Below are 23,796 nucleotides of genomic sequence, written 5' to 3'. Positions count from 1 at the left end.
GAAATAAGCAATTCATAAATTTTAAATTGCAAACCTTTCTGCTCCATCCTGCCTGGGATCCCCAACCATTAACATCATCTATTCCTGACATTCAACCACAGACATCACCATGACTCAATGATACAGGATCAGCAGAAGCAGATGATGCTTCTACTGATGTATTGTCAGAAGGTCAATAGTAGTCTGATGCTACGTCACAGTGCCTAATCATTCACCTCACTTCATCTCATCATGTAGGCATTTATCATCTTACATCATCATCATCATAAGGGTAAGTACAACGCAGTAAGGTATTTTGAGAGAGACCACATTCATATACCTATCATTACAATATATTGTTGTATTTGTTACATTTTATTATTAGTTACTGTTGCTAATCTCTTACTGTGTCTAATTTATAAATTAAATGTTATCCTAAGCATGTATGTATAGGAAAAAAACATTATATATATATAATGGGGTTCTTGGAAAGTATCGCTCGTGGCTAAGGTGGGGGGGGGGGTAAATACTACCGAATACTTCTTTCTGCACACAAAATGTAATTATCATCTTTCTCAAGAAAGAAAACTCAAAAATCCCATCTAGTAACAGCCTCAAAGCCCAGATATGATATTTCTTGATTCAGACTTCTAATTTAAAAGATATCTTCTTTTACCACCTCATATTAAACAATCGAATAGAGATGGAATAGCTAAAATAAACATCCCTAAAATAAAGAGGAAGAAATTAGTCACAGCAGCCACTTGTCAGTAGTTTTTGTTAAATCTCACTGGGCTGAGATTGGGGTGGGCTCCTATACTGAGGTGGGCTCTGCCTTGTTGAGGCCCTGATTCCAATCCTTTGGAAGCTCCCCTGGAAGAACTGGCTTCATGAGTGTGAAGCAAGTGTCACACAGAACCCTACTTTCAGGAATGTCCCCAAACTTGATTAAATGTTTTTCTGTCACCCTTGAAAATTCTTAATAATTTTATCTTTGAACTTTAGTTCTGTGAGTTTTTTTTATGGCCAATTGATTTTTTTAACTTTTTATTTTATATTGGAGTATAGTTGATTAACAATGTTGTGTTAGTTTCAGGTGTACAACAAAGTTATTCAGTTATACATATACATGTATCTATTTTTTTTTCAAATTCTTCTCCCAGTTAGGTTGTTACATAACATTGAGCAGAGTTCCCTGTGCTATGCAGTAGGTCCTTGCTGGTTATCCATTTTAAATATAGAAGTGCGAAGTTTACTTGCACAATGGAACATGTGAGCAGAGGACATAACCTAGGTGGCAGAAGCACGAGCAGACCCAGGCTATGGGTGTGCTAGATGGAGGGAGGGGAGTAAAGGGCACTGAGGAGAAGGATGGGCAGTGTGTGCCCTGAGCACACATGCCTGCCCAGCACACACGTGCTTGACTGGGCAGTCGGAGCCATGGGGCTCAGAGGGGCTGCTCTAAGCAGGACATGGCCCGAGATTTTTGATGATGGTGAGGCCAACAGCAGCAAAAGTAGCAGCAGTGACAGCTGGGCTATAATCCTGGGAGAGAGACAGGTACTCTGCATGGGGACAGTACCACCCTTGAGGTCAGAAACCATTTTTCCAAAGATTCCCAGAACATTTGTACAAATATTCATTCTCTGGAAAAACAGGAACTGCTGGAACTCAGGCAACAAACCTCGTCAGTAAATTATTATAAAACTATATCACAGGGGCTTCCCTGGTGGCGCAGTGGTTGAGAGTCTGCCTGCCGATGCAGGGGACACGGGTTCGTGCCCCGGTCCAGGAGGATCCCACATGCCGTGGAGCGGCTGGGCCCGTGAGCCATGGCCGCTGAGCCTGCGCGTCCGGAGCCTGTGCTCCACAGCGGGAGAGGCCACAACAGTGAGAGGCCCACGTAACGCAAAACAACAACAACAACAAAAAAAACTATATCACAGACATGGTCAAATAAAAACAAAGAATGAAGCCATCTATATATTGTTTGAGTGTTGAATTGCAAAGCAATACCAAATCCAGTAATTATGCATATAATGTCCCCGCAAAATAAACTGGGTCTTCCTATAAACCCTTGGGGCATGACTATCACAGTATGTTCATGATTTTTCCATGGAAAGGAGAATAGGTATTGGGAGTTAGGGTGAAGTGGTGTGCCGAAGAAATCAGAGTATAACTCAACAATGGCAAAAAGAGTGGCACTGCAGGGTATGGAAGTTAGAATAGTACTTTGGTTTGGGACACAAAGGAACCTGGGTTTAACGATTTTATTTACAGCTTGCAGATCTTGGGCCAATTGGTAACACCTTCTATTAGTTCCCCCTGCCTCTTGGTAAAACATGTGTGCTGCAGACACCAGAGGTGGAAATAAGAAGCCCCTTGTCAAGGAGGTCTTGAAAAATAGATTAATAGTAATAATAATAATCACTATTAAATAATAATAATATTTAATAGTATTTAATTATAAATATAGTTAAATACATTAATACATATCAAATATAATAATATTTAATAATGTTACTATTATTGGTCAAGTTTTGAAGGGTACTCGGTAGTTTAGGGAAGTCATAGTAGGATCTACATCTGCTTTTTTTTTTTTAAACGTCTTTATTGGAGTATAATTGCTTTACAATGTTGTGTTAGTTTCTGCTGTATAACAAAGTGAATCAGCTATATGTATACATATATCCCCATATCCCCTCCCTCTTGTGTCTCTCTCCCACCCTCCCTATCCCAGCCCTCTAGGTGGTCACAAAGCACTGAGCTGATCTCCCCATGTGATGCAGATGCTTCCCACTAGCTAAACTATACTACAAAACTACAGTAATCAAGACAGTATGGTACTGGCACAAAAACAGAAATATAGATCAATGGAACAGGATAGAGAGCCCAGAGATAAACCCACACACATATTGGTCACCTTATCTTTGATAAAGGAGGCAACAATATACAATGGAGAAAAGAAAGCCTCTTCAATAAGTGGTGGTGGGAAAACTGGACAGCCATATGTAAAAGAATGAAATTAGAACACTCCCTAACAGCATACACAAAAATAAACTCAAAGTGGATTAAAGACCTAAATGTAAGGCCAGACACTATAAAACTCTTAGAGGAAAACATAGGCAGAACACTCTATGGCATAAATCACAGCAAGATCCTTTTTGACCCACCTCCTAGAGAAATGAAAATAAAAACAAAAATAAACAAATGGGACCTAATGAAACTTAAAAGCTTTTGCACAGCATAGGGAAGTCATAGTAGGATCTACATCTGCTTTTAAGTACCCTGTTTCCCGAATATGCCATATATCTCTACTTTCCATAGCCCCAAAAGAGTCAGGAATGTGAATGAACATTTTCTGATTACAGGGATTATCAAGAGCTTGGACTCCTGTAAGAGGGGCAAGAAAAGCCAGATGACCTCTCAAGGCTTTCAGAAGGCAAATATAAGGGTGACTAAGTTTACCCTTAAGTTCTCTTCACTGTTTATATTTACAGTTGAATTCTATTATTACACTAGTTATGCTTTTATTTTCATCACTGCTATGATAACTTCATAAACCATTTTTGACCCATTGATTTATTTTTATGAGTTGAAGCTCTGATGCAATGTAGTATTAATATAGCAAAAGTTCAACAAATGGTAGTAACAGCATGTTAATAATATGATAAAATGATAAGCTGAGATGGAACGCATTGTGTTGACATATACTGAACAAAATGGTGAACACATTCCTTGTAGCACATATACAATCTCTAGAACGCTAGTGATTTCTATAAATGAAATTTAATGGGTGGAAATATTGGCTATTCATATATTTTAGACTTGTTAGATGTGAAACAGTGTTTAAGTTCCAATTTTCTTTCTTACTCTGGACATTACAAATTGCCTTAGAGATACATTTTGTACTACAAGACTGCATCAGTAGTCTGTGGATTGTTTGTTAAACAGTGTTTATGGAAATATTTTGCAAATCCCTAGTATTTCAGTGAGGTAGAATTTACCAAGTTCTCTTCCTTTTTAAGCATTTTGGAAGCAAAAAAATCATGAATGCCAGTGATGTACCCCTTAATCCAATTTGCTTCAGTCTTAAAAATGTTGAAGTAAAGAACAAATCCCTTATATCTGAGACAATATCTATGTTTATGATTAGACCTGAGTAATCAGTGAGTGTCTCTGTTTCAACAGAGTTAGTTTACTTCCTTTGTCTTATTGGTGTACTCTGTCAACAGAGCAATGCTTTTTTCTTGTCTGTTTCTTTGATTATTTTTAATCATAATTCAGGTCCTATTACAATACCTATTGACAGGAAAACTCAATAGATATTTTTTAATGGATGAAAATGATAAAAATTTTTCAAAATTGATTGATTGGACTAAATATCACATCAATAAAATTATTTCAATTTCAGGTTGCTTACCCCATGATTTATTTTCATTATTTATTAATTTACCTACCAAGAAACATTTTACAATAAATGAGTAATAAGAACACAACAAATAGAATAAAATTTAGTAGTGGAAATATTCATTCTCCTATACAGATGTGGTAGAGCAAAAACCTCACAACTTTCAAGGATGAATGCATTCTAAATTGTATTAGATTTATACTATTGCCTAAGAGAAAAACATTACATTATCAAGTATATGTTAAAATGAGGCACTTATTAGGATATCAAGCTTCTCTATATTTTAGCAATTGTTGCTAAACAATTTAGGTGTATCAAATTGATGAGTGGCAAACTTTCTGTTAGATACATTTACCCACTTTAATTCAATATTATTACAAGTGCATTTTCAAAAGGAACTACTAGCTTCAGCTGTTTGAGTAACTCCTTTCTCTCTTCTAGAACTTGGAACATCATATTCATATAATCAACATACTCATTCCGTATCTACCCCATTTCCAGGGCTGTTTCATCTTCCCATTCCTCACTGTTGTTCCATCATAGGTTTCTTGACCATTCGTGAGATCCTTCTGTAGGTCTTTCCACATGTCACGTCTAATTCAACATACTGAAAACTAAACTCTGTCTTTTTTCTCCAACCTATGCCTTTTAATGTCTTATTTAACTTAAAGAAATAGCAGTATCCCATCTACTAACCCAACTGAAACTCTCATCATAATATTAAAAAACCACCTGTCCTTTATTCCTCATAACCATTACTGATAACTGTAACATGTGTGTGTGCATGCATGCTCATCTTCGACCATAGGTGATCTGTTTCATGTAATCCTGTATCATTCATGTTGTTGGTGTATTTAAGTCCTTTATAGCTACAAGATGGCAAAGGTATAACTGGAATTCTGTTCAGTTTGATTTCAAATCTTGTTCAGTACTAACTTCCCTTGATGAGAATGATTCAATTGTCATTGATCTCCATGAAACTTCCCATGCTACAATCAATTCTCCACAGTATCAGATTTTGCTAATATTTAAATCTTTCTAGAAGGCAAATATAATTTTACATCCTTGCTCAAATATATTCATAGCTCTTTGTAAGCAGTTTAGGTCTAAACTCCATACTTCTCATGCTTAAATGCGATACTTCAGACACCCTAGACTTCTTGTAATTCCTCAGAAACTCCCAGGACATTTTTAATTGCTTCTGATCAATCTCTTTGCTTTACCTGAAATTGCCTTACTCCGCTGCATAGATTAAAACCTCTTCCTGTTAATTTCGTCAGAAAATTCCATTTCAATCTAATTGTACCAAAGGGTATAGCTCTAAGTTATGTCTATCATAAATTTTATTTAGACACATTAGAGAAATTAGTGCATAAGAGACTTTTTAAGAATATATCCATTGTAATTAGAAAATAAAATTATATTTTCCTTATTTTATTATTTATATGTAATTAAGCACTTTTTCAACATTATGGCATTATATATCCTATTATTCTTTTGCCACAATATGTAGATGTATTCATTCTACTGTTTATTCCATTTTTAAATTCTTGGAATATAAGGTTTAGTTCTAGTAATCCATGCATTTGCAATGACATTTGCAAAAATCAGCTCTTAAATGCAGTCCTGTCAAACATATCATATATAACATGTAGAGATTAATCCCTTTTACTACTCAACAAACAAAAACATCAGTTACATATATATTTTCCAGTTACTTTCAAAATAAAGTATACAGAAATGGTACAGGCTACTATATTAGCAGAATCCTCTTTTAAGCCATATTTTCAGTTGATTCTGGAAATATTGGTATTTGAAATAAAAAGAAACAATTTTGATCATTATAATATTTGCAAATATCTGAGGTAAAAATTTAAAAAGAATATCTCAATGCCATGTCTCACTTCTTTAGTTTTAATGTTTTATACACTTTATTTAATACTAATGATAACAAAAAAAATGTAATAGCTCTTTATCTACACCTTCCTTCCACCTCCCCATTTCTCTCTACTTCCTCCACTTCAAAGATAAACACTATTAACAGATGAATGTATAAATGTTAATGTAGTGGTTTGACCCTGGGCAAGTTATTTAACCTTTCTGATCCTCAGTTTACTCATCTGTAAAATGAAGATAAGAACAGAACATAATCTATAAATTTGTAATGAGAATTAAATTAGTTAATTAAAAAGCACTTAGAACAAGACTGGGCATATAGTAAGTATCAATAATCAAGAGGCTCCTTGTCCATATGACTGTGTTAGGACTGTAGATCACCCATATCAACATGACTTAGTTGTTTCTTTCAAAAAACCTATGCTCAAGAAAGATTAAACCATCAACCAATAAATAACTTGACTATTTACTTGAAGAAATTCTCACCAATAAATTTCAGACAATAGCAAACAGCTCACTTATTAAACACCTTCTGTTTGTTCATCAGCATTCATTTCAAGACCCTTTCCTCACTCTGCCAATCCTAATAATAACACAAATAGTATCGCTAATTTTACCAAATGCTAAACAATTCCCCACCTTGAAAAGCCTGTCTTAAACTACTTGAACCCAGACCACAAAGTCCTATGCATATCCCACTTTTGACTTTCCCTTCTAAGAGAATGCTGAGAATGCAAAAGGATAGTTTTCTCATTTACTGCAGTGAATTTAATTTTGTTCTATTATCAGCTTCTCTGGTATTATTTGGGGGAGATAAAGAATATTATATAAGTATTTATTAATTAGTCAATCAATTGATTAAAATTTCATCTCACCTATTTCCACTGAGAAAGTTTTCACTGAAGAAAATGTTCATAGTTTTAGTAACTTATAAAAACTGTTCAAAGGAAAATTTTGCCAATTTTGATTATTTTAAGGAATCAAATCTAGGTTTCTTCCTCTATGAAATAGTGAAAAAAAATGCTTACCGTACCTATCTTAGTTATTGCCAATTTAAAGAGTCATAATATATTATCTCTGATGTCAAGGATCTTACAATCTGAAACCATCTTTACCTTCTTCCTTTAACTTTTTGTTCTTTCAAAATTATATATTTTGGAGGCAATTTATTAGCTTACTTTTTCATTAAAAAAATGATCAAATTGTGTTATTTCTCTCTGGGTGCACTGTGACTTCCAAGTCTTTAAATGTAAAGACAAACTTCAAATTGCAGCAATCAGTGAATTTACATGGTTTATGGTAATCGGAAATACCCCCTCCATTTCCCACAGGCTTAATTAGGAAAAACATCAAGAAGTTTAGTGACTTTAATTAGCTAGTTATTCAGCATATATTTTTTTCATAATTAAACAGTTCTGTAGCTACTACTCTCATCACAGCTATAATGAGGAAATAAATTACCTTTTAGAAATTGAACAGATTTAATAAGCAACTTCAATGAAAATTAGATTTATCTTGACTCCAATAGTCAATGGGTATGACCAGTTTATCATTTCAGATTTATGGTATCCAGTGTCCCTAAATTGAACATAAACTACTTTAGCCATAATATTATAATGAATTTCTAACCTGGTAACATGAGTCTGAATTGAAGTTTAGTACAATATATTGAATAATATATTTTACTATATATATATATATATATATATATCACAAAGAATTTTTATTCCAATATTATACTGTCATGTTTACAGAAACTTTTTTATTATACGTATTTTATGACAAAATATAAACCTAAAATGAAGAGGACATTAATTATTAGCAACTATTCACAATTTCAGAGAAGAAGGTAGTGGGATACAATCAAAATCAGAGATTCAGTGAACCCAAATAAAATGAGAAAAAAACGATTAATTTCTCTATATACTTTTAAAATGAATATTCACAGCTTTACTCACATGATTTACTCACAATTATTAATGCAAGTAAAATTAATAAAAATTATTCAAGGGTAAAACAAAATTGATGCCTAATTTAATAAACAGAATAATTCAATACTTTTATAAGGACTTTTATATATCCATATTAAAGTTGTGAAGGTTAATTACAAAGAAAATCCAACACTAAAATATTTTTCTTTAAAAGTATGATGAGTCATATGTATTGTAAGTATTATTAGTATTGTGAGTTATGTCAGAAAAAAAGATTCTTCATTAAGTGGTAATAATATAACAGTAATGTAATACAATAATATAATAATGAAACAGAGCAGGACCCTATGGTAATTCCCCCCGCCATGTCCTCTGCCTGCCTTTTGTCTGTGGAAAAAATTAGGCAAAGTATAAGTTTAATCAGAGAAGTGAGAAAATGCAGAAGCAAAGAAAAGTAGTCAAACAGGACAAAACAGTAATAGTTTAGTCAGTAAGCAAAGTCGAGGACCTTTAGCTCCTTCTCAGGGTCTATGGATAATATTCTGAGCCATATTCTGTGAGCTGACTTGTAGATCCTGAAACCCACACCACGTGGAAGAAGTTAACTACATGATGACCAGACTGTAGCCATGACATAAGCTGCCATAATTCTGAGAACTGGCCTTAAGGAAATGGGAACAAACTGACCCTGGAACTGAAGGTTAACTGTACTTAAAACAATCAAGATGATGCTGTCAGACCACCGCATGAACAATTTCAAGATGACTGTCAGAGCTGACTGTGCTGTTTCTACATGTAGCGCCCCCCCTCTGTCTATAAAAGGTCTTGCCCACTGATTGTCAGGGGGAGGGGGAGGGGGGGAGGGTAGTCGGCCTTTGGACAGGAGTCCACCCTCCCCCCTGGTTGCTGGTATCCTAAATAAAGCAAACTTTCCTGTGCACCTGCTTGCCTCTTTATTGGCTTTTGAATGGCAAGCAGCCGGACCCCCACTTCCAGTAACACTAACATGTTTAGAATTTATGAAATATAGTAACAGTCAAAGTCATAGGGGAGGGAGTGATCTTATACACTTGAACATACCTAAATTATCTTCTAAATCTTGGGGAAATGGAATTCATCTACAAATATTTTATCTTAATTTAAGCAGAGGTACTGTTAGAATCAGAGATATGTATCTGCACTTCAGCCTCTTTTACTTTAAGAAGCAATAGGAAGCAGGGGAGGGAGGGAGGGAGGGAGAGAGGGAGGGAGGGAGGGAGAGAGGGAGGGAGGGAGGGAGAGAGGGAGGGAGGGAGAGGAGGGAGGGAGTAAGGAAGGAAGGAAGGAAAGAAAGAAGGAAAGAAGGGAGAGAAAAGGAAGACAGGAGGTAGGTCAGGGACGGAGGGAAGGAAGGAAGGAAGAGAGAACGAGAGAGAGAAAGAAAGAAAGGAGAGAAGAGAAGAAATATATTTAGGTAGTTGATAGAAAAAGCATTTATGAAATTGTTTTGTTTCAAGGGTTATAAACTGAACTCAGCATGGTGTGGAAGGGGAAGGCCGGGGCTGGATTAATGTTTCTGTAATTAGGACTCTATCTGCAGAGCTGGCTACCCAGTCTCTGAGGATGACATCACACTATTTTTCTTTCACTCTATCTCTCCTCTTCTTCCCTCTGTGTTGCCTTACTTTCAAACACAGAAAATAAGGCAGATTTGACAGATGGTGACTCCCTAAAATACTTCAGTAGTCCTCTGGTCAATTTTCATTTTTTTTTTTTTTTTTTTGCCCCGGATGCGCAGGCTCAGCAGCCATGGCTCACGGGCCCAGCCTCTCCGCGGCATGTGGGATCCTCCCGGACTGGGGCACGAACCCGAGTCCTCTGCATTGCAGGCGGACTCTCAACCACTGAGCCACCAGGGAAGCCCTCAATTTTCATTTTTTTTCCAATCCATGGGTTTATAGTACACAAAGCTTCAGTCCTGTCAGCCTTAAGTAAGATCTGTCTTTAATATTTTCGTCCTTAAGTAATAGGTATTAATATGTCACTCACTTTTTTTCCTGAGGCCAAGTGACTGGTACCTTGGCCACTGTCATTTTGGCCATTTCATTAAAAGAATAGAAACAGTTTTTCTCCTTCCCTTTGCTGCATCCTGATGGCTTACTTTTTTTTTTTCAGTTTTAATGAGATATAATTAACATATAGTATTAGTTTTAGGTGTACACCATAATGATTTGCTATATGTATATAACATGAAATGATTACCACAGTAATTTGAGTTAACACCCATCACCACACATAGTTACAACTATTTTCTTGTGAAGAGTACTTTAAAGATCTACTCTTGTAGCACCTTTCAAATACACAATACAATATTAACTGTGGTCAATATACAGTACATTACATCCCCCAAACTTACTTATATCTGGAAGTGTGTACCTTTTTACCATTACTTCATCAGAGAAAGTCAAACACAGACATCCCTCAGTATCCACATGGGATTGGTTCCAGGACCCCCGTGGATACCAAAATCTGCAGACACTCAAGTTCCTTTTGAAAAATGGTGTAGTATTTGCATATAAGCTATGAGCATCCTCCCATATACTTTAAATCATCTCTAGATTATTATAATACCTAATACAACGTATATACTTTGTAAGTAGTTGCCTGTGCATGGCAAATTTATGTATTGCTTTTTGGAACTTTCTGGAAATTTTTTTCAAATATTTTTGATCTGTGGTTGGTTGAATCTGCGAATGTATAATCTGTGAATATGGAGGGCTGACTAGACTGTATGATCTCACCTCAATGTGGAATCTGAAAAAATACCCCAGCAACTCATAGACACAGATATTGGTGGTTTACTCTTCACAATGTAGTTTCACATTGGCTGAGGAAACACAGCTGAAATGGGTCTCAGTCATATTTACTGTTTCCAGCTTCCCTGACTTTTCTTACACCAACTTGAGTTTTAGAAAGGGAATTTCACTTTTCAATCCCTACAAGGTGTGTGGCCATCTCTTGCAAACATCTGGGTCACTAACTTCAACCATAATGTCTTCTTTATGAGGGCAGAATCTATCTCTCAATTCAGATGTGCCAGGTACAACTGTTTGCCTCCTTTTTATAGGTTCTTACTGAACCCCCAGTGACATTTTGATATTTACTCTGATTTCATCAAATAGCATTTAGCATCAATAAGTGTATGATCTAAGCAACAAGAAACAACAACATTTGCATTAGTCAGACATTTTGTTATTGCTTGATTAGGATCTCTGACTTTCTACCCTCCTAGACTTTGTGTTTTATTTCTCTAGTTTACACAAGGTACTTTAGAAAATTACCTCGATCACCGCCAACAGCCTATACACCCATTACTAATTTATTTTTATTAAATAATCTTTCTTATTTATGTGACAAAAATCTAACTAAAAAAATGCCTTAAAAAAGTGAACTCATGGGGGCTTCCCTGGTGGCGCAGTGGTGGAGAGTCCGCCTGCCGATGCAGGGGTCACGGGTTCGTGCCCCGGTCAAGGAAGATCCCACATGCCGCGGAGCGGCTGGGCCCGTGAGCCATGGCCGCTGAGCCTGTGCTTCCGGAGCCTGTGCTCCGCAGCGGGAGAGGCCGCGACCGTGAGAGGCCCGCGTACTGAAAAAAAAAAAAAAAAAAAGTGAACTCATGGATTCACTCATGGAACTGGGAAGTCCAGTGCTTCACAATCTTCAAGCAGAGCTGAATACAGGAGCTCAAACAGAATCAGTAGGACACGGTCTGTATAGTTGTGTCCTCTGGTCTCTTTCCTTTTGTGTTATGTTTGTTTTCAGGTACAATTTTTATATGTGGGGGCAAAATAGGTTCCAGTCTTATAAACTGTAACCCTAGTAAAAACGAAATAAAACATCCTTCTGATAGCTGCATAAAAAGGCAGAGGTATGGCTGTAACTGGCATTAAGTCCACAACATGTTTGTCTCTGAAAAAAATTCTCCATGCTCACGAGGTGAGCCCCTCCTGGCTGAGTAGGGGAACGGTTTCTCCACAGAAGTGTTTTGCTTTCACAAAAGAAAAGGTAACTATTTAAAAAGATTACATTGCTTGAAGTATTGCATCCAGGATAAACCAAATAAAGGATGCTATAACATAGCAATAGTTAGAAACCCTCTGTAAAACAGTGATACACTCACAGCATTACATTTTAAGAATGTTAGTAACTATAACAACTGCATACAGTGAAGGGTAACAGATGGAAAGATAACTGGTAACATTAAAGCATATAAGGAAAGTTAGAAATGGATCTTATGTGAGATGTAAGAGTTGTCTCCCCATGTCTATATAACTGTTATTAGCAATATGGGAAAGACTTTGTGTTATATTTCTCTAGTTTACAGTATCTTGCATATTATGTAGATGTTCAATAAACTCCTCTTAAATTAATGAAAGCAGTTCACCTGCTATCAAATAGATATAGATATTTTAAATGATCCAAATAAAACTTAAGATGGAATACATAGAAACCTGTATATTACCAAAAATAACTATTCCTAGAAGAGATTTTAAATCACCTTAAAATTTACTGGACATGTGAAATCTTATTTTACATAAATGGAATATATTACCTATTCTTTTCTTTAGATTGGCAGAGCTCTGCAAAATAAGGGAGATCAGCATATATATGGGCATTAGTGTATTTTGTTTCAAATTTCAATGACAAAAATGAAATGTAAATTTTGCTATATTCTGTTGATTTAGTGTACTGTAAAAGTCTCCACCATCCGTTACACTTTATTCCCTAACTGCCTTAATGTAGCAATTAGGGGTTGATTAGAAATGTCCAGGAACAATAATACTTAAAGATCAATTAGGAACCCATGCTGCTAGGAAGATTAAATATTTACTAAAATAACAACAGCCTTGAAACTAATGGTTCAAACTTCATTACTTGAACACATTTTTTGAACTGCTATTTTCTGCCTCACTTCACTGTAATTGCAAAATGTAACAGCAGCAGTAAACATTTCAGACTAAAGTACATAAAAGGCACAAAGCTTTTAGGTCATAATGACACTGGTTACACAGAACACAAGTACTTTTTGGTACAAGTTGATAAAGGCCTGATTGAAAAGAAAGCTTCATAATTATATTATTTAAGACTAATTATATTTATTGCAATTGATGGAAAATAAAGCTACTGAGTTTATTTCTTATGGGGCGAAAAAAGCCAAAATTGAAATGTGTTGGACTACACATTATGCTTTAGTAATTTACGTGGTAACAATAAAGTCACAGCTATGTGAAAATTAAGTCACAAGTTTCCAAGGAAGTTGTTTCCAATTTTTCACCACTGTAAATGTTGCTGTTATAAAAAGTTTTATCTATAAAGTTTGTGTATTTTCTGCATAGACTATAAAAAGGCATTGAGTAGTTTTTAACAGTAGCTTTTAGACTTTTCATAGTTATACCTCTGGGGATGAGCTTTGTCCACAGACAGCAAAACTATTCCACCAATATTCTCTGAACAAGGAAATGAAGATCACCGCTTTTATGGTCAGATTGGACAACCACTTAAGCGAAATGACTTCAAGGATACCAAGATGGACTTGTGAGTACACGAATACATAAATAAATAAAGTAAACACAGGGATCCAGTGCTGACTAGATCCGTAGGCAGGGCCAGATCTTGGAAGGAGAATGTAGGCCTGTTTGCTGTGTGAAGCCTAGTGGGGACACTCAGAGTCTAAATAAAGTGGGCATCATGCTTAGCCCCTTCCCTGCTTGCTTCTTTCCAGGAGGAGAAAAGGATAAAGGTCAGTTGAAATTGCCCCACAGAGACAATACATTTGAAAAGAGTGATATTATTATTAATAATATAGCAGGATGATAAATCAAATTGAAGGTACAAACTTTTTCTATTAATCAAATAATAAAAAATATAAGATATGTACCACTAATGTATTCTTATACCTTCTTCTAACATATTTATGCTGTGTTTCAGTATATGTTTCAACATTAAATTTCTTAAAAACATCACTAATCTGTAATAGTGTATGAACACATGTATCAGAAACGCCTGTCCCCCATCATCAAAAAATCTAGAAACAATAAATGCTGGAGAGGGTGTGGAGAAAAGGGGACACTCTTGCACTGCTGGTGGGAATGTGAATTGGTTCAGCCACTATGGAGAACAGTATGGAGGTTCCTTAAAAAACTACAAATAGAATTACCATATGACCCAGCAATCCCACTACTGGGCATATACCCTGAGAAAACCAAAATTCAAAAAGAGTCATGTACCAAAATGTTCATTGCAGCTCTATTTACAATAGCCCGGAGATGGAAAGAACCTAAGCGCCCATCATCAGACGAATGGATAAAGAAGATGTGGCACATATACACAATGGAATATTACTCAGTCTTAAAAAGAAATGAAATTGAGTTATTTGTAATGAGATGGATAGACCTAGAGTCTGTCATACAGAGTGAAGTAAGCCAGAAAGACAAAGACAAATACCGTATGCTAACACATATATATGGAATTTAAGGAAAAAAAATGTCATGAAGAACCTAGGGATAAGACAGGAATAGAGGCGCAGACCTACTGGAGAACGGACTTGAGGATATGGGGAGGGGGAAGGGTGAGTTTTGACAGGGCGAGAGAGAGTCATGGACATATACACACTAACAAACGTAGTAAGGTAGATAGCTAGGGGGAAGCAGCCGCAAGGCACAGGGATATTAGCTCGGGGCTTTGGGACAGCCTGGAGGGGTGGGATGGGGAGAGTGGGAGGGAGGGAGATGCAAGAGGGAAGACACATGGGAGCATATGTATATGTATAGCTGATTCACTTTGTTATAAAGCAGAAACTAACACACTATTGTAAAGCAATTATACCCCAATAAAGATGTTAAAAAAAAAAAAAAAAAAGAAATGCCCGTCCCTAAAATAAACATGTGACCACTTCAACTATCTGTAAGACCCATAAGGTCTCATCTCCAGATAACCAGCTGGATGTTATCTGATATAACTTGTAGGTGTCCCAGTATGTATAAGGCATTGACCCATTAAAATCTACATCATTAGTTAATAGATAGTTCTCACATAAGTGACAACCATTCTGAAGACAAAATTGATCAGTATCCTTTCACACACTATAGAAAATTAATGTAAGCTGAATTAAAAGTCAAAATAAGAAAGAAAAGCTATTAAAATGGCAAAAGAGAACATACATAATATTTTTATAATCTCTCCAGAGAAATTTTTAAGAAACCCAAAAGCTATGAACAACTAATATAGACACCTATGTTAATTTAATTTAATGTTAATTTAATTTCATGTTAATTTCTCTTTGCAAAAAGATGTTTATAGAGATAAATAATAAAAATAAATAACCCATGAAAACTATTTTTTAAATACCAATCGCATTTCAAGATACTGGTTGGTTTTTTTCAAAAGGGCTTTCAGTGTGTTCTCTGAAATGTCAAAGGCCAATTAAAGGAGTGACAATTTCCATCTTGTAGAGATTCGTTAAATTCAATGTGTCTATAAAGGTTTCTCCCATCTATCCAGTTTCTCAAAGTCAAAACTCTGGGAGTCTTTTATTCCTTCCTGTCTTTACCACCTGTGCCCAAATGATCACCAATGGTACTGAATCTCTCCACTTTTGCAGTGTCATCGTTAAATTGAACCATTTTCTGGTATTTACTTCACAGCCACTGCAGCAGCCTCCAGGGTGAGTCCATGCATTCACTCTTGGAACTCCAATCTATTCTCCAGCAGCAACTGCCAGAATGAGCTTGTTAAAATGTAAATCAGAGGTAGAGAGGGATTAAATTGGGGCAGAAAATATATAACTATGTTAAACACAGTACAGGGAGAGTTTTCACTGAAGAGACATCTGTGTTTAAACAGTGTGAATGAGCCGTTATAAGAGAAATAGTTTGGAATGCAAAGATGAAAATGTGTTATTGCATCTTCAGGTCTCAAATATGCTGGAGGATTTTTCGGTTTTTTCCCTCCTTTTCTCTTTTCCTCTCAAGCATCTGGATACTAAACCACTCTTGCCAAGGGATATGAATAAGTAGATGAGGAGACAGTTTTAAACTCCTTTATCCCTCTGTTCTTCCCAAGCAGTGAAATAATTTGAATTTCTATAGTAAGACTGTGTTCTAGTCTTGTTACTTCAGTAACAGTGGTAGACTGTATGAGAAAAATGATTAAATTTATGAGCAGTTTTTGTGACTTTTTGCTGAATTTTTAATCTTTACAGAACCTTAATATATTGCAAAAGAAACCTGCTTTCAGCTTTTCCTCATCCCGTTTATCTAGTCTTTCCCATGTCAGTAAATAGCAGCACCACACATCCAAAAATCTAGGATTGGCTCTTGATTTATCTCTTTCTCATACCACATATCTAAGCCAATCTTTGAAATTATAAACATTTATCAACTCTGCAGCTGATGCCCTATAGCCCGCACCACTATCACATTCCCTTTCTTTTGAACTATAGAGAATCCCCCACAGATCTATTCACTTGTTTTCCCCATCCCAGACTTAATTTCTTTATTGTACTTGTCATTGTTTAGATATCATGTTATGAAGTCTTAGATACTTCACTATATTAGAATATATAGCATCACATTATATTAATTATTTTCTAGTTTCTTGATCTCTCTCTTCCCACCAAAATGAGGAAGGACATTCCATGGAGTTCTATATCATTAAATTTCAGAATTGGTGACACCAAAGCAGACGTTTAAAAATATAATGAATATTATATTGTTAATTGTATATTAAAACAACAATGAAAAACCACTACACACCTATTAGAATGGCTAATCTAAAACAATGACAATGACAAACTTTGGTGGGGATGTGAAGCAACAGGAACTCTGATTGACTGCCAGCAGGAACACAAAGTGGAATAGACACTGTGGAAAACGGTTTGGTCATTTCTTGTGAAACTAAATATATTCTTACCATATGATCCAGCAATTACACTCCTTGGTATTTACTCAAAGGAGTTTAAAACTTATGTCCACATAAAATTCTGCACATAGATGTTTACAAAAGCTTTATTCATAGCTGCCAAACTTGCAAGCAACCAGGATGCCCTTTAGTAGGTGAATGGATAAACAAACTGTGGTACATACATGCAATGGAGTATTCAGTGATATGAAACAATGAGCCTCCCATGCCATGAAAAGAAATGGAGGAAACTTAAATGCATATGGCTAAGTGAAAGAAGCCAATCAGAGAAGGCTATGTACCAAAGGATTCCAGCTATATTATATTCTGAAAGGTAAAATTATGGAGACAGGGGGCTTCCCTGGTGGCACACTGGTTGGCAGTCCGCCTGCCGATGCAGGGGATGCGGGTTCGTGCCCCGGTCCGGGAAGATCCCACGTGCCGCGGAGCGGCTGGGCCCGTGAGCCATGGCCCCTGAGCCTGCGTGTCCGGAGCCCGTGCTCCGCAACGGGAGAGGCCACAACAGTGAGAGGCCTGCGTACCGCAAAAAAAAAAAAAAAATTATGGAGACAGTAGAGAGATCAGTAGTCATGGGGGTGATGGATAGAAGGAAGAAAGGGATGAATAAGTGGAGCAAAAGGGATTTTCAGGACAGTGAAACTATTCTGTATGTTATTGTAATATCAATATATGCCATTATGTATTTGCCAAAACCCATGAAATATACAACAAAAAGAGTGACCCTACTATAAACTATAGACTTTGGCTAATGACATTGTGTCAGTATTGGCTTATCAGCTGTAACAAATATACCACACAAATTCAAGAGACCATTAATAGGGGAAACTGTCTGTAGTGGGAAGGGGTAAATAAGAACTCTGTACTTTCCGTTCAATTTTTCTCTAAAACTAAAACTTCTCTAAGAAAGAAAGTCTTAATTTAAAAACGTAAGCCTTTAAGAAAAGATTAAAAAATATAATGAATATCTGAATTAATGCCCTCACAACAATGAAAAGATTCCACACACTGGAAAAGAGAATACTGAGTAGCTCATTGTTTAAGATAAAAAGGTAAAAAAGTAAAAATGGTAAGAAAAAAAAGAAAAAGTGACTTTACTAAAATTGTTTTGCTTCTCATAATGTCACACATCCATGTTTCTTAATATTTGAATCATAATTATTCTAGATAAAAGGCATTTCATATTTGTAATCTGAAGCTGCATCCAAAAGTATTAGTAGTATATTTATAACATTAAGTGGAATTTCCAACCTAGTACACATAACTTGAAAAGTGGGAAAAAATTAATCAAAGACATAAAATTTATTCTGTTTACTCACAAATCAGAGCTCATCTGTAAAATTAATAAAATGAATTTTCCTTTCAAAATGTGTATAATTTTATTTTATAAAATACTTTGGCATGAATATGATCAGAGTTTTTTGGTATAAATTATTAATATCGTAATTGATTTAATTGTTAAGAACTAAGACTTTATGGGAGTTACCTGGCGGCCCAGTGGTTAGGATTCGGCACTTTTACTGCCATGGCCCAGGTTCAATCCCTGGTTAGGGAACTAAGATCCTCAAGCCCTACGGCGCAGCCGTTAAAAAAAGAGAGAGAGAGAGAACTAAGACTTTATATATATGTCAGCACATGACTTTTTGTTTGACAGCCATCAAAGGCAGCTTATTTCAAAGTAAGTTCCACATTCACAAAAATGGTCCACAAAGCCCTCATGACCTACCTCATATAGGGCTCCTTTTTTGTTCTTTCATTCCTTACCCTCCAGGTGCAATAGCTTCTTGGCAGTGTTTGAACCTATCAATCAGACTGCAATCACTGGGCCTTTGAACTTGTTATTTCTTCTTGAGATGATCTTCCCTAGATACTCTCAAGACATTATCTCACTTCTTCAAGGTCACAAATGACCCTTTATCACAAAGACCTTCTCCAACGACCATTTTCACCCAGACCACCCTAATCATCCTGACAACTCTTATCCCAAAGGTCTTCACTGACCATTTTACATAAAATGCCAACTCCTTAGGTCACACATTTTCCCCCTTACCTTGTTTTACTGTTGCCTGTCACTTACACGAATGCAAAAATGAATATTCTAAATATATTAGTTTCTATAAACGTTGTCTATTTTCCCCACATGAATGTAAGTTCCACAAGGGCAGGGATGTGCAGATTTTATTTTGCTGATCTCTCTCTCTCTCTCTCCTTCCCCCATGCATCCCCCTACACACACACACTCAGGCATGCACAACTCATGTATGCATTGCAGAGCTGCCATAAATTCAGACAGAAATAAGATTATACAGTTATGCAATATATTCAACTTAATATGTTTTTATAAGTTTGTAATATACTAATAATATACTGTAAGAATTTTTCCAAATTATTATATAGTCTTCTTAGTTTTAAAGGCTGTATGGTATCACATACAATTTTTAGAAAATATGTAATCACTATATTAACCAATATTTTATTGTGATGCAATGCAAATGGTTAATGAGATCAATTTGGTTTTAATATACATCCTCATAACTTTCCTATTAAATATTACAGAGCAAATTATTTTAGCTTTCTGATTCTCAGATTCTTATAAAAAATAACTATATAAGATGGGATTGTTTTAAAGTTTAAATGAGATAATATTTAATGCTTAGTATATAGCAAGAATACAATAAACATTAGCTCTTATAATCATTGTGATCATCATCATATCATTATTAGATATTTAGATATTATATATTTTTACATATATGAATATCATTGCAGTATCATCCTCATATATACATTTGGACATTTCTCTTGAATTCTGCTTTTGAAATATATTTTAAGAAATAGAACACAGAGTATTCCTATAAGATTAGTTAACGGAATTTTGATAACTATTGACAGTTATCAAAAAAACATATAACAATTTCGGGCTTCCCTGGTGGTGCAGTGGTTAAGAATCCACCTGCCAATGCAGGGGACCCAGGTTCGAGCCCTGGCCTGGGAAGATCCCACATGCCACAGAGCAACTAAGCCCGTGTGCCACAACTACTGAGCATCTGCTCTAGAGCCTGCTAGCCACAGCTACTGAGCCCACGTGCCACAACTACTGAAGCCCGTACACCTAGAGCCTGTGTTCCACAACAAGAGACACCACTGCAATGAGAAGTCCATGCACTGTAACAAAGAGTAGCTCGCCACAATTAGGGAGAAGCCCACGCCCAGCAATGAAGACCCAATGCAGCCAATAAATAAATTAATTAAATTAATTAATTTTTTAAAACAAGTCATTAAAAAAATATATAACAATTTAGATCTAGGATAGTATAAGGATACGCATTTCTCCGCCGTATTATATGCTATGCATATTTAACTTTAAACGTTCAGATAATCAAAAGAAGATATGTTGTAATTTTAGTTTTTCAGCTCAATTATCTGTGATTGTAATTTTTATATGATTTCTCTCTGGATACGTTCTTTTCCAAATTCAATACTAAACCTCATATAATTATCCTGTAACTTTTCAAGGTGGTTAACATGATTCTATCTTATAAATTAACAACATTAACACTTTCTCCTTTCCAAAACTTTATAAATACTGATTCAGAGTTTACTGTATATTGTTTAATTTTGCTTATGATGTTTTACGAAAAGTAGACTAATTAAAGACTTTTTATGAACCCTCTCTATTATGATATGTTCAGAAAGAGTTTATAGAGCATGGAAATAATCTAGACCTTGAAAGCAGTATTTTTTCTTGCCCATAAAACTACTTGGTTTATTTAGTTCCTTTTTGGGAGGAATTATTGACACCTCTTCAAGTTCTTACATTGATTCTCCTACTATTTCTTAAAGCAATAGTAGTAATTAATATTATTCCAAAGAAATGTATTTTAGGTTAAATTATTAATCTATAAAATCATAAATCAAGAAAAAGTCTCTATTAGATTTTAACCATCTAACTGCTGTAACTGTGGAAATATTGTTTGTCTGAACTGCCTTTGCTTTGAACAGTGTTTATTAAATTCTCTCTCTCTATATATATATATATATTTATATAATAAACATCAATATATCTATTAGCTGTATTAACTTATGCATCTAATATAGATATGTATAATATATAATGTATATATGTATATATATCATGTATAAAATGAATATAGATATGTAAGTTATGATATATATCTATTATATGACTATAATGTATAATATGGATATAAATATGTATATTTATATATGTATGTGAATATGTATATCATATTATATACATTAAGAGAGAGAGAAACTCTATAAATAACTAACTGAACCATACTGATGCTGTAGAAATACGTAGATGTTTACATTAAAGTATACACCTGAATGAAAACAGAATTGTCTAATAAATTCAGTTCACATGTGTCAGAGCTGAATTATCTGATCTGAATTTATATTGAAAATTTGAGTCCTAAATATCTGTGAAACTGAATGATTATTCATATATCTCCAGCCTGATATTCCAGGTTGAGAGATATTTATGTATAGTTTAAAGGTGAGTTAATCCATCATATGCTTCTGCTTGATTTTAAGTGAAGTTTTTTCATTCAAATTAGACTACAGTAGAATATCTCAAAACTCTCAGGAGGAGCTTACTGGATTATTTAGAACTCATATTTATGACAGAATATGATTTTGACACGGGGTATAGTCTTAAATTAAGTTGTCCAACTAAGTAAAAGTTTTTATTTGTGTGAGCATATTTATAAGCTAATTTACATGTGTTTTGACTGAGGGACTTCTTGACTTTGTGAATTATTCTATATTGCCTTCGTGATTTTTATTCAGTGTTGGAGTTGGTAATGGCAAGTTCCTTTGGTTGTAAAACACATTGTTATGTTTTATGGAATTAATTAGCCATTTATACTTGGTAAGGGCTTAAAAAGCTTATTAAGTATAGAAGGTTACTCAATACAGTTTCCATCCTAGTGGAAAATATTACAAAGACAAGGATAATGTGTAGTCACTTTTTGGTCACTGTAGATCAATAAATTTTAGAGTGAATGGAAAAAAAGTATGATTATGTTTGCCTGAAACATTACAGTATTAATCATATTAATATAGTCATTCTGAGTTAAAGAGGAGAAGCTAACAACCTATAATTTATAAATGAATCAAACTTTCCAAAGTTAAACTTATAGTGGACTAATAGGAAGTTAAGATAGAAAAAGGAAAATGGTATTTTTGCGACATTAAGTGAAATTTCCCACCTTGAATATGAATTTAAACACCGTGCTATTGAAGGGAAGACAGCATCTGAAAGTCTTTTCCAGCCCCTGCTACCCCCACTCACATGCCAAAAAAGGTTCTGAGGCATTCCTAAGTTAATATAGCACTATATTTTTCCTATGTCAGAGATAAAATATGAATAATAGTAAAAGCATAATAAAAATAACAACATAATGATAAATGATAGAAATAATAATGGTTAGCATTATTTATTTTTGCTATTTGTCACTACCAGGGACTGTACTACGTGAATTATCTAATTTAATTCTTACGACAACCTTATGAGGCTCTTCTATGATAAGCTGTTTTATGTATGGGAAAACTTAAATAGCTTACCCCAAATAGCATTTTTAATATACAGTAATACCAAGATTTAATCACACTTTAGGAAGGATGGAAACGTTGAGTCATAACATTTTATGCTCTAGAGAAGTGGTTCGTAAATGATGGTTCATTGGCCAGCCATCTCTTTTGCAGTTTGTTGGGAACATAGATGAAGCTAAGATAATGGCCATGGGGTTCAGCCTCAGCAACTCGTGGGGGAAGTGGGGAGCAGAGTGAGCAGGAAGTGCACCCAGGCTGCAGGATGGACACACACCACTGAGGGCTGTTCCTAAGGGCACTGACCCCCTGGAGAAGCCTGTGCACTGGGCAGTGCGAGGGGTGGGGACTGCCCAGCTTCCCACCCCGCTGCTGCTCCTGCCCTCAGAAAAGGAGAGATACTGGACCCCTGGGGTGGCTCCTCTGCAGACCTTGTCTGTCTCAGTCCTTTTGTCAATGGAGCACAGTTTCTACCCAAGCTGTCCTCCCTTTTTGTACTAGGCTGAGTTTTAAAGTATAAGTTTTAACTGCCTCTGGGTGAAAAAAAGCTTTAATAAACACCTTAAAAAAAATTATTGGATGAATACTCAGCTGTGTGTGCCCAAGGTGGGATTCAGCAAGACTTGGCACACAACAAATACTGGGTATCTAGGCTTCCACAGAGTTACAACAAGCAACACTGTACTGAGAAAGAGAGGTGTGCACAAGCTAGAGTGGAAAAAACAAACTAAACAGGACAGACAGTGAGTTAAAGTCCCCCAAAAGGACTTCATTAGCAGTAGCACCCCCGTAGCCCTAGAGTGAGAGCTCTGTATACCCTCACTAACAAAGCTAAAATACAAGCCTCAAGAGGATAAAGTTAGTTTGCCAGCAAGTTACCTGCCTTCCAAAACAAAATTCAACACTCTTTAATGAAAGACAAGAAAATCTCAACTTTCAGTAACATAGTATCTACAAGAACAAACATACAACTTTTTAAAAAAGAAAACAATATATGTGACAGGAGAGGGAGAACAAATATGTGATCCATAGCAGCAGAAGAATAATAGT

The sequence above is a fragment of the Phocoena sinus genome, chromosome 1 (assembly GCF_008692025.1).
Source record: "Phocoena sinus isolate mPhoSin1 chromosome 1, mPhoSin1.pri, whole genome shotgun sequence".
NCBI classification, from domain to species: Eukaryota; Metazoa; Chordata; class Mammalia; order Artiodactyla; family Phocoenidae; genus Phocoena; species Phocoena sinus.
This window is presented reverse-complemented; position numbering follows the sequence as displayed.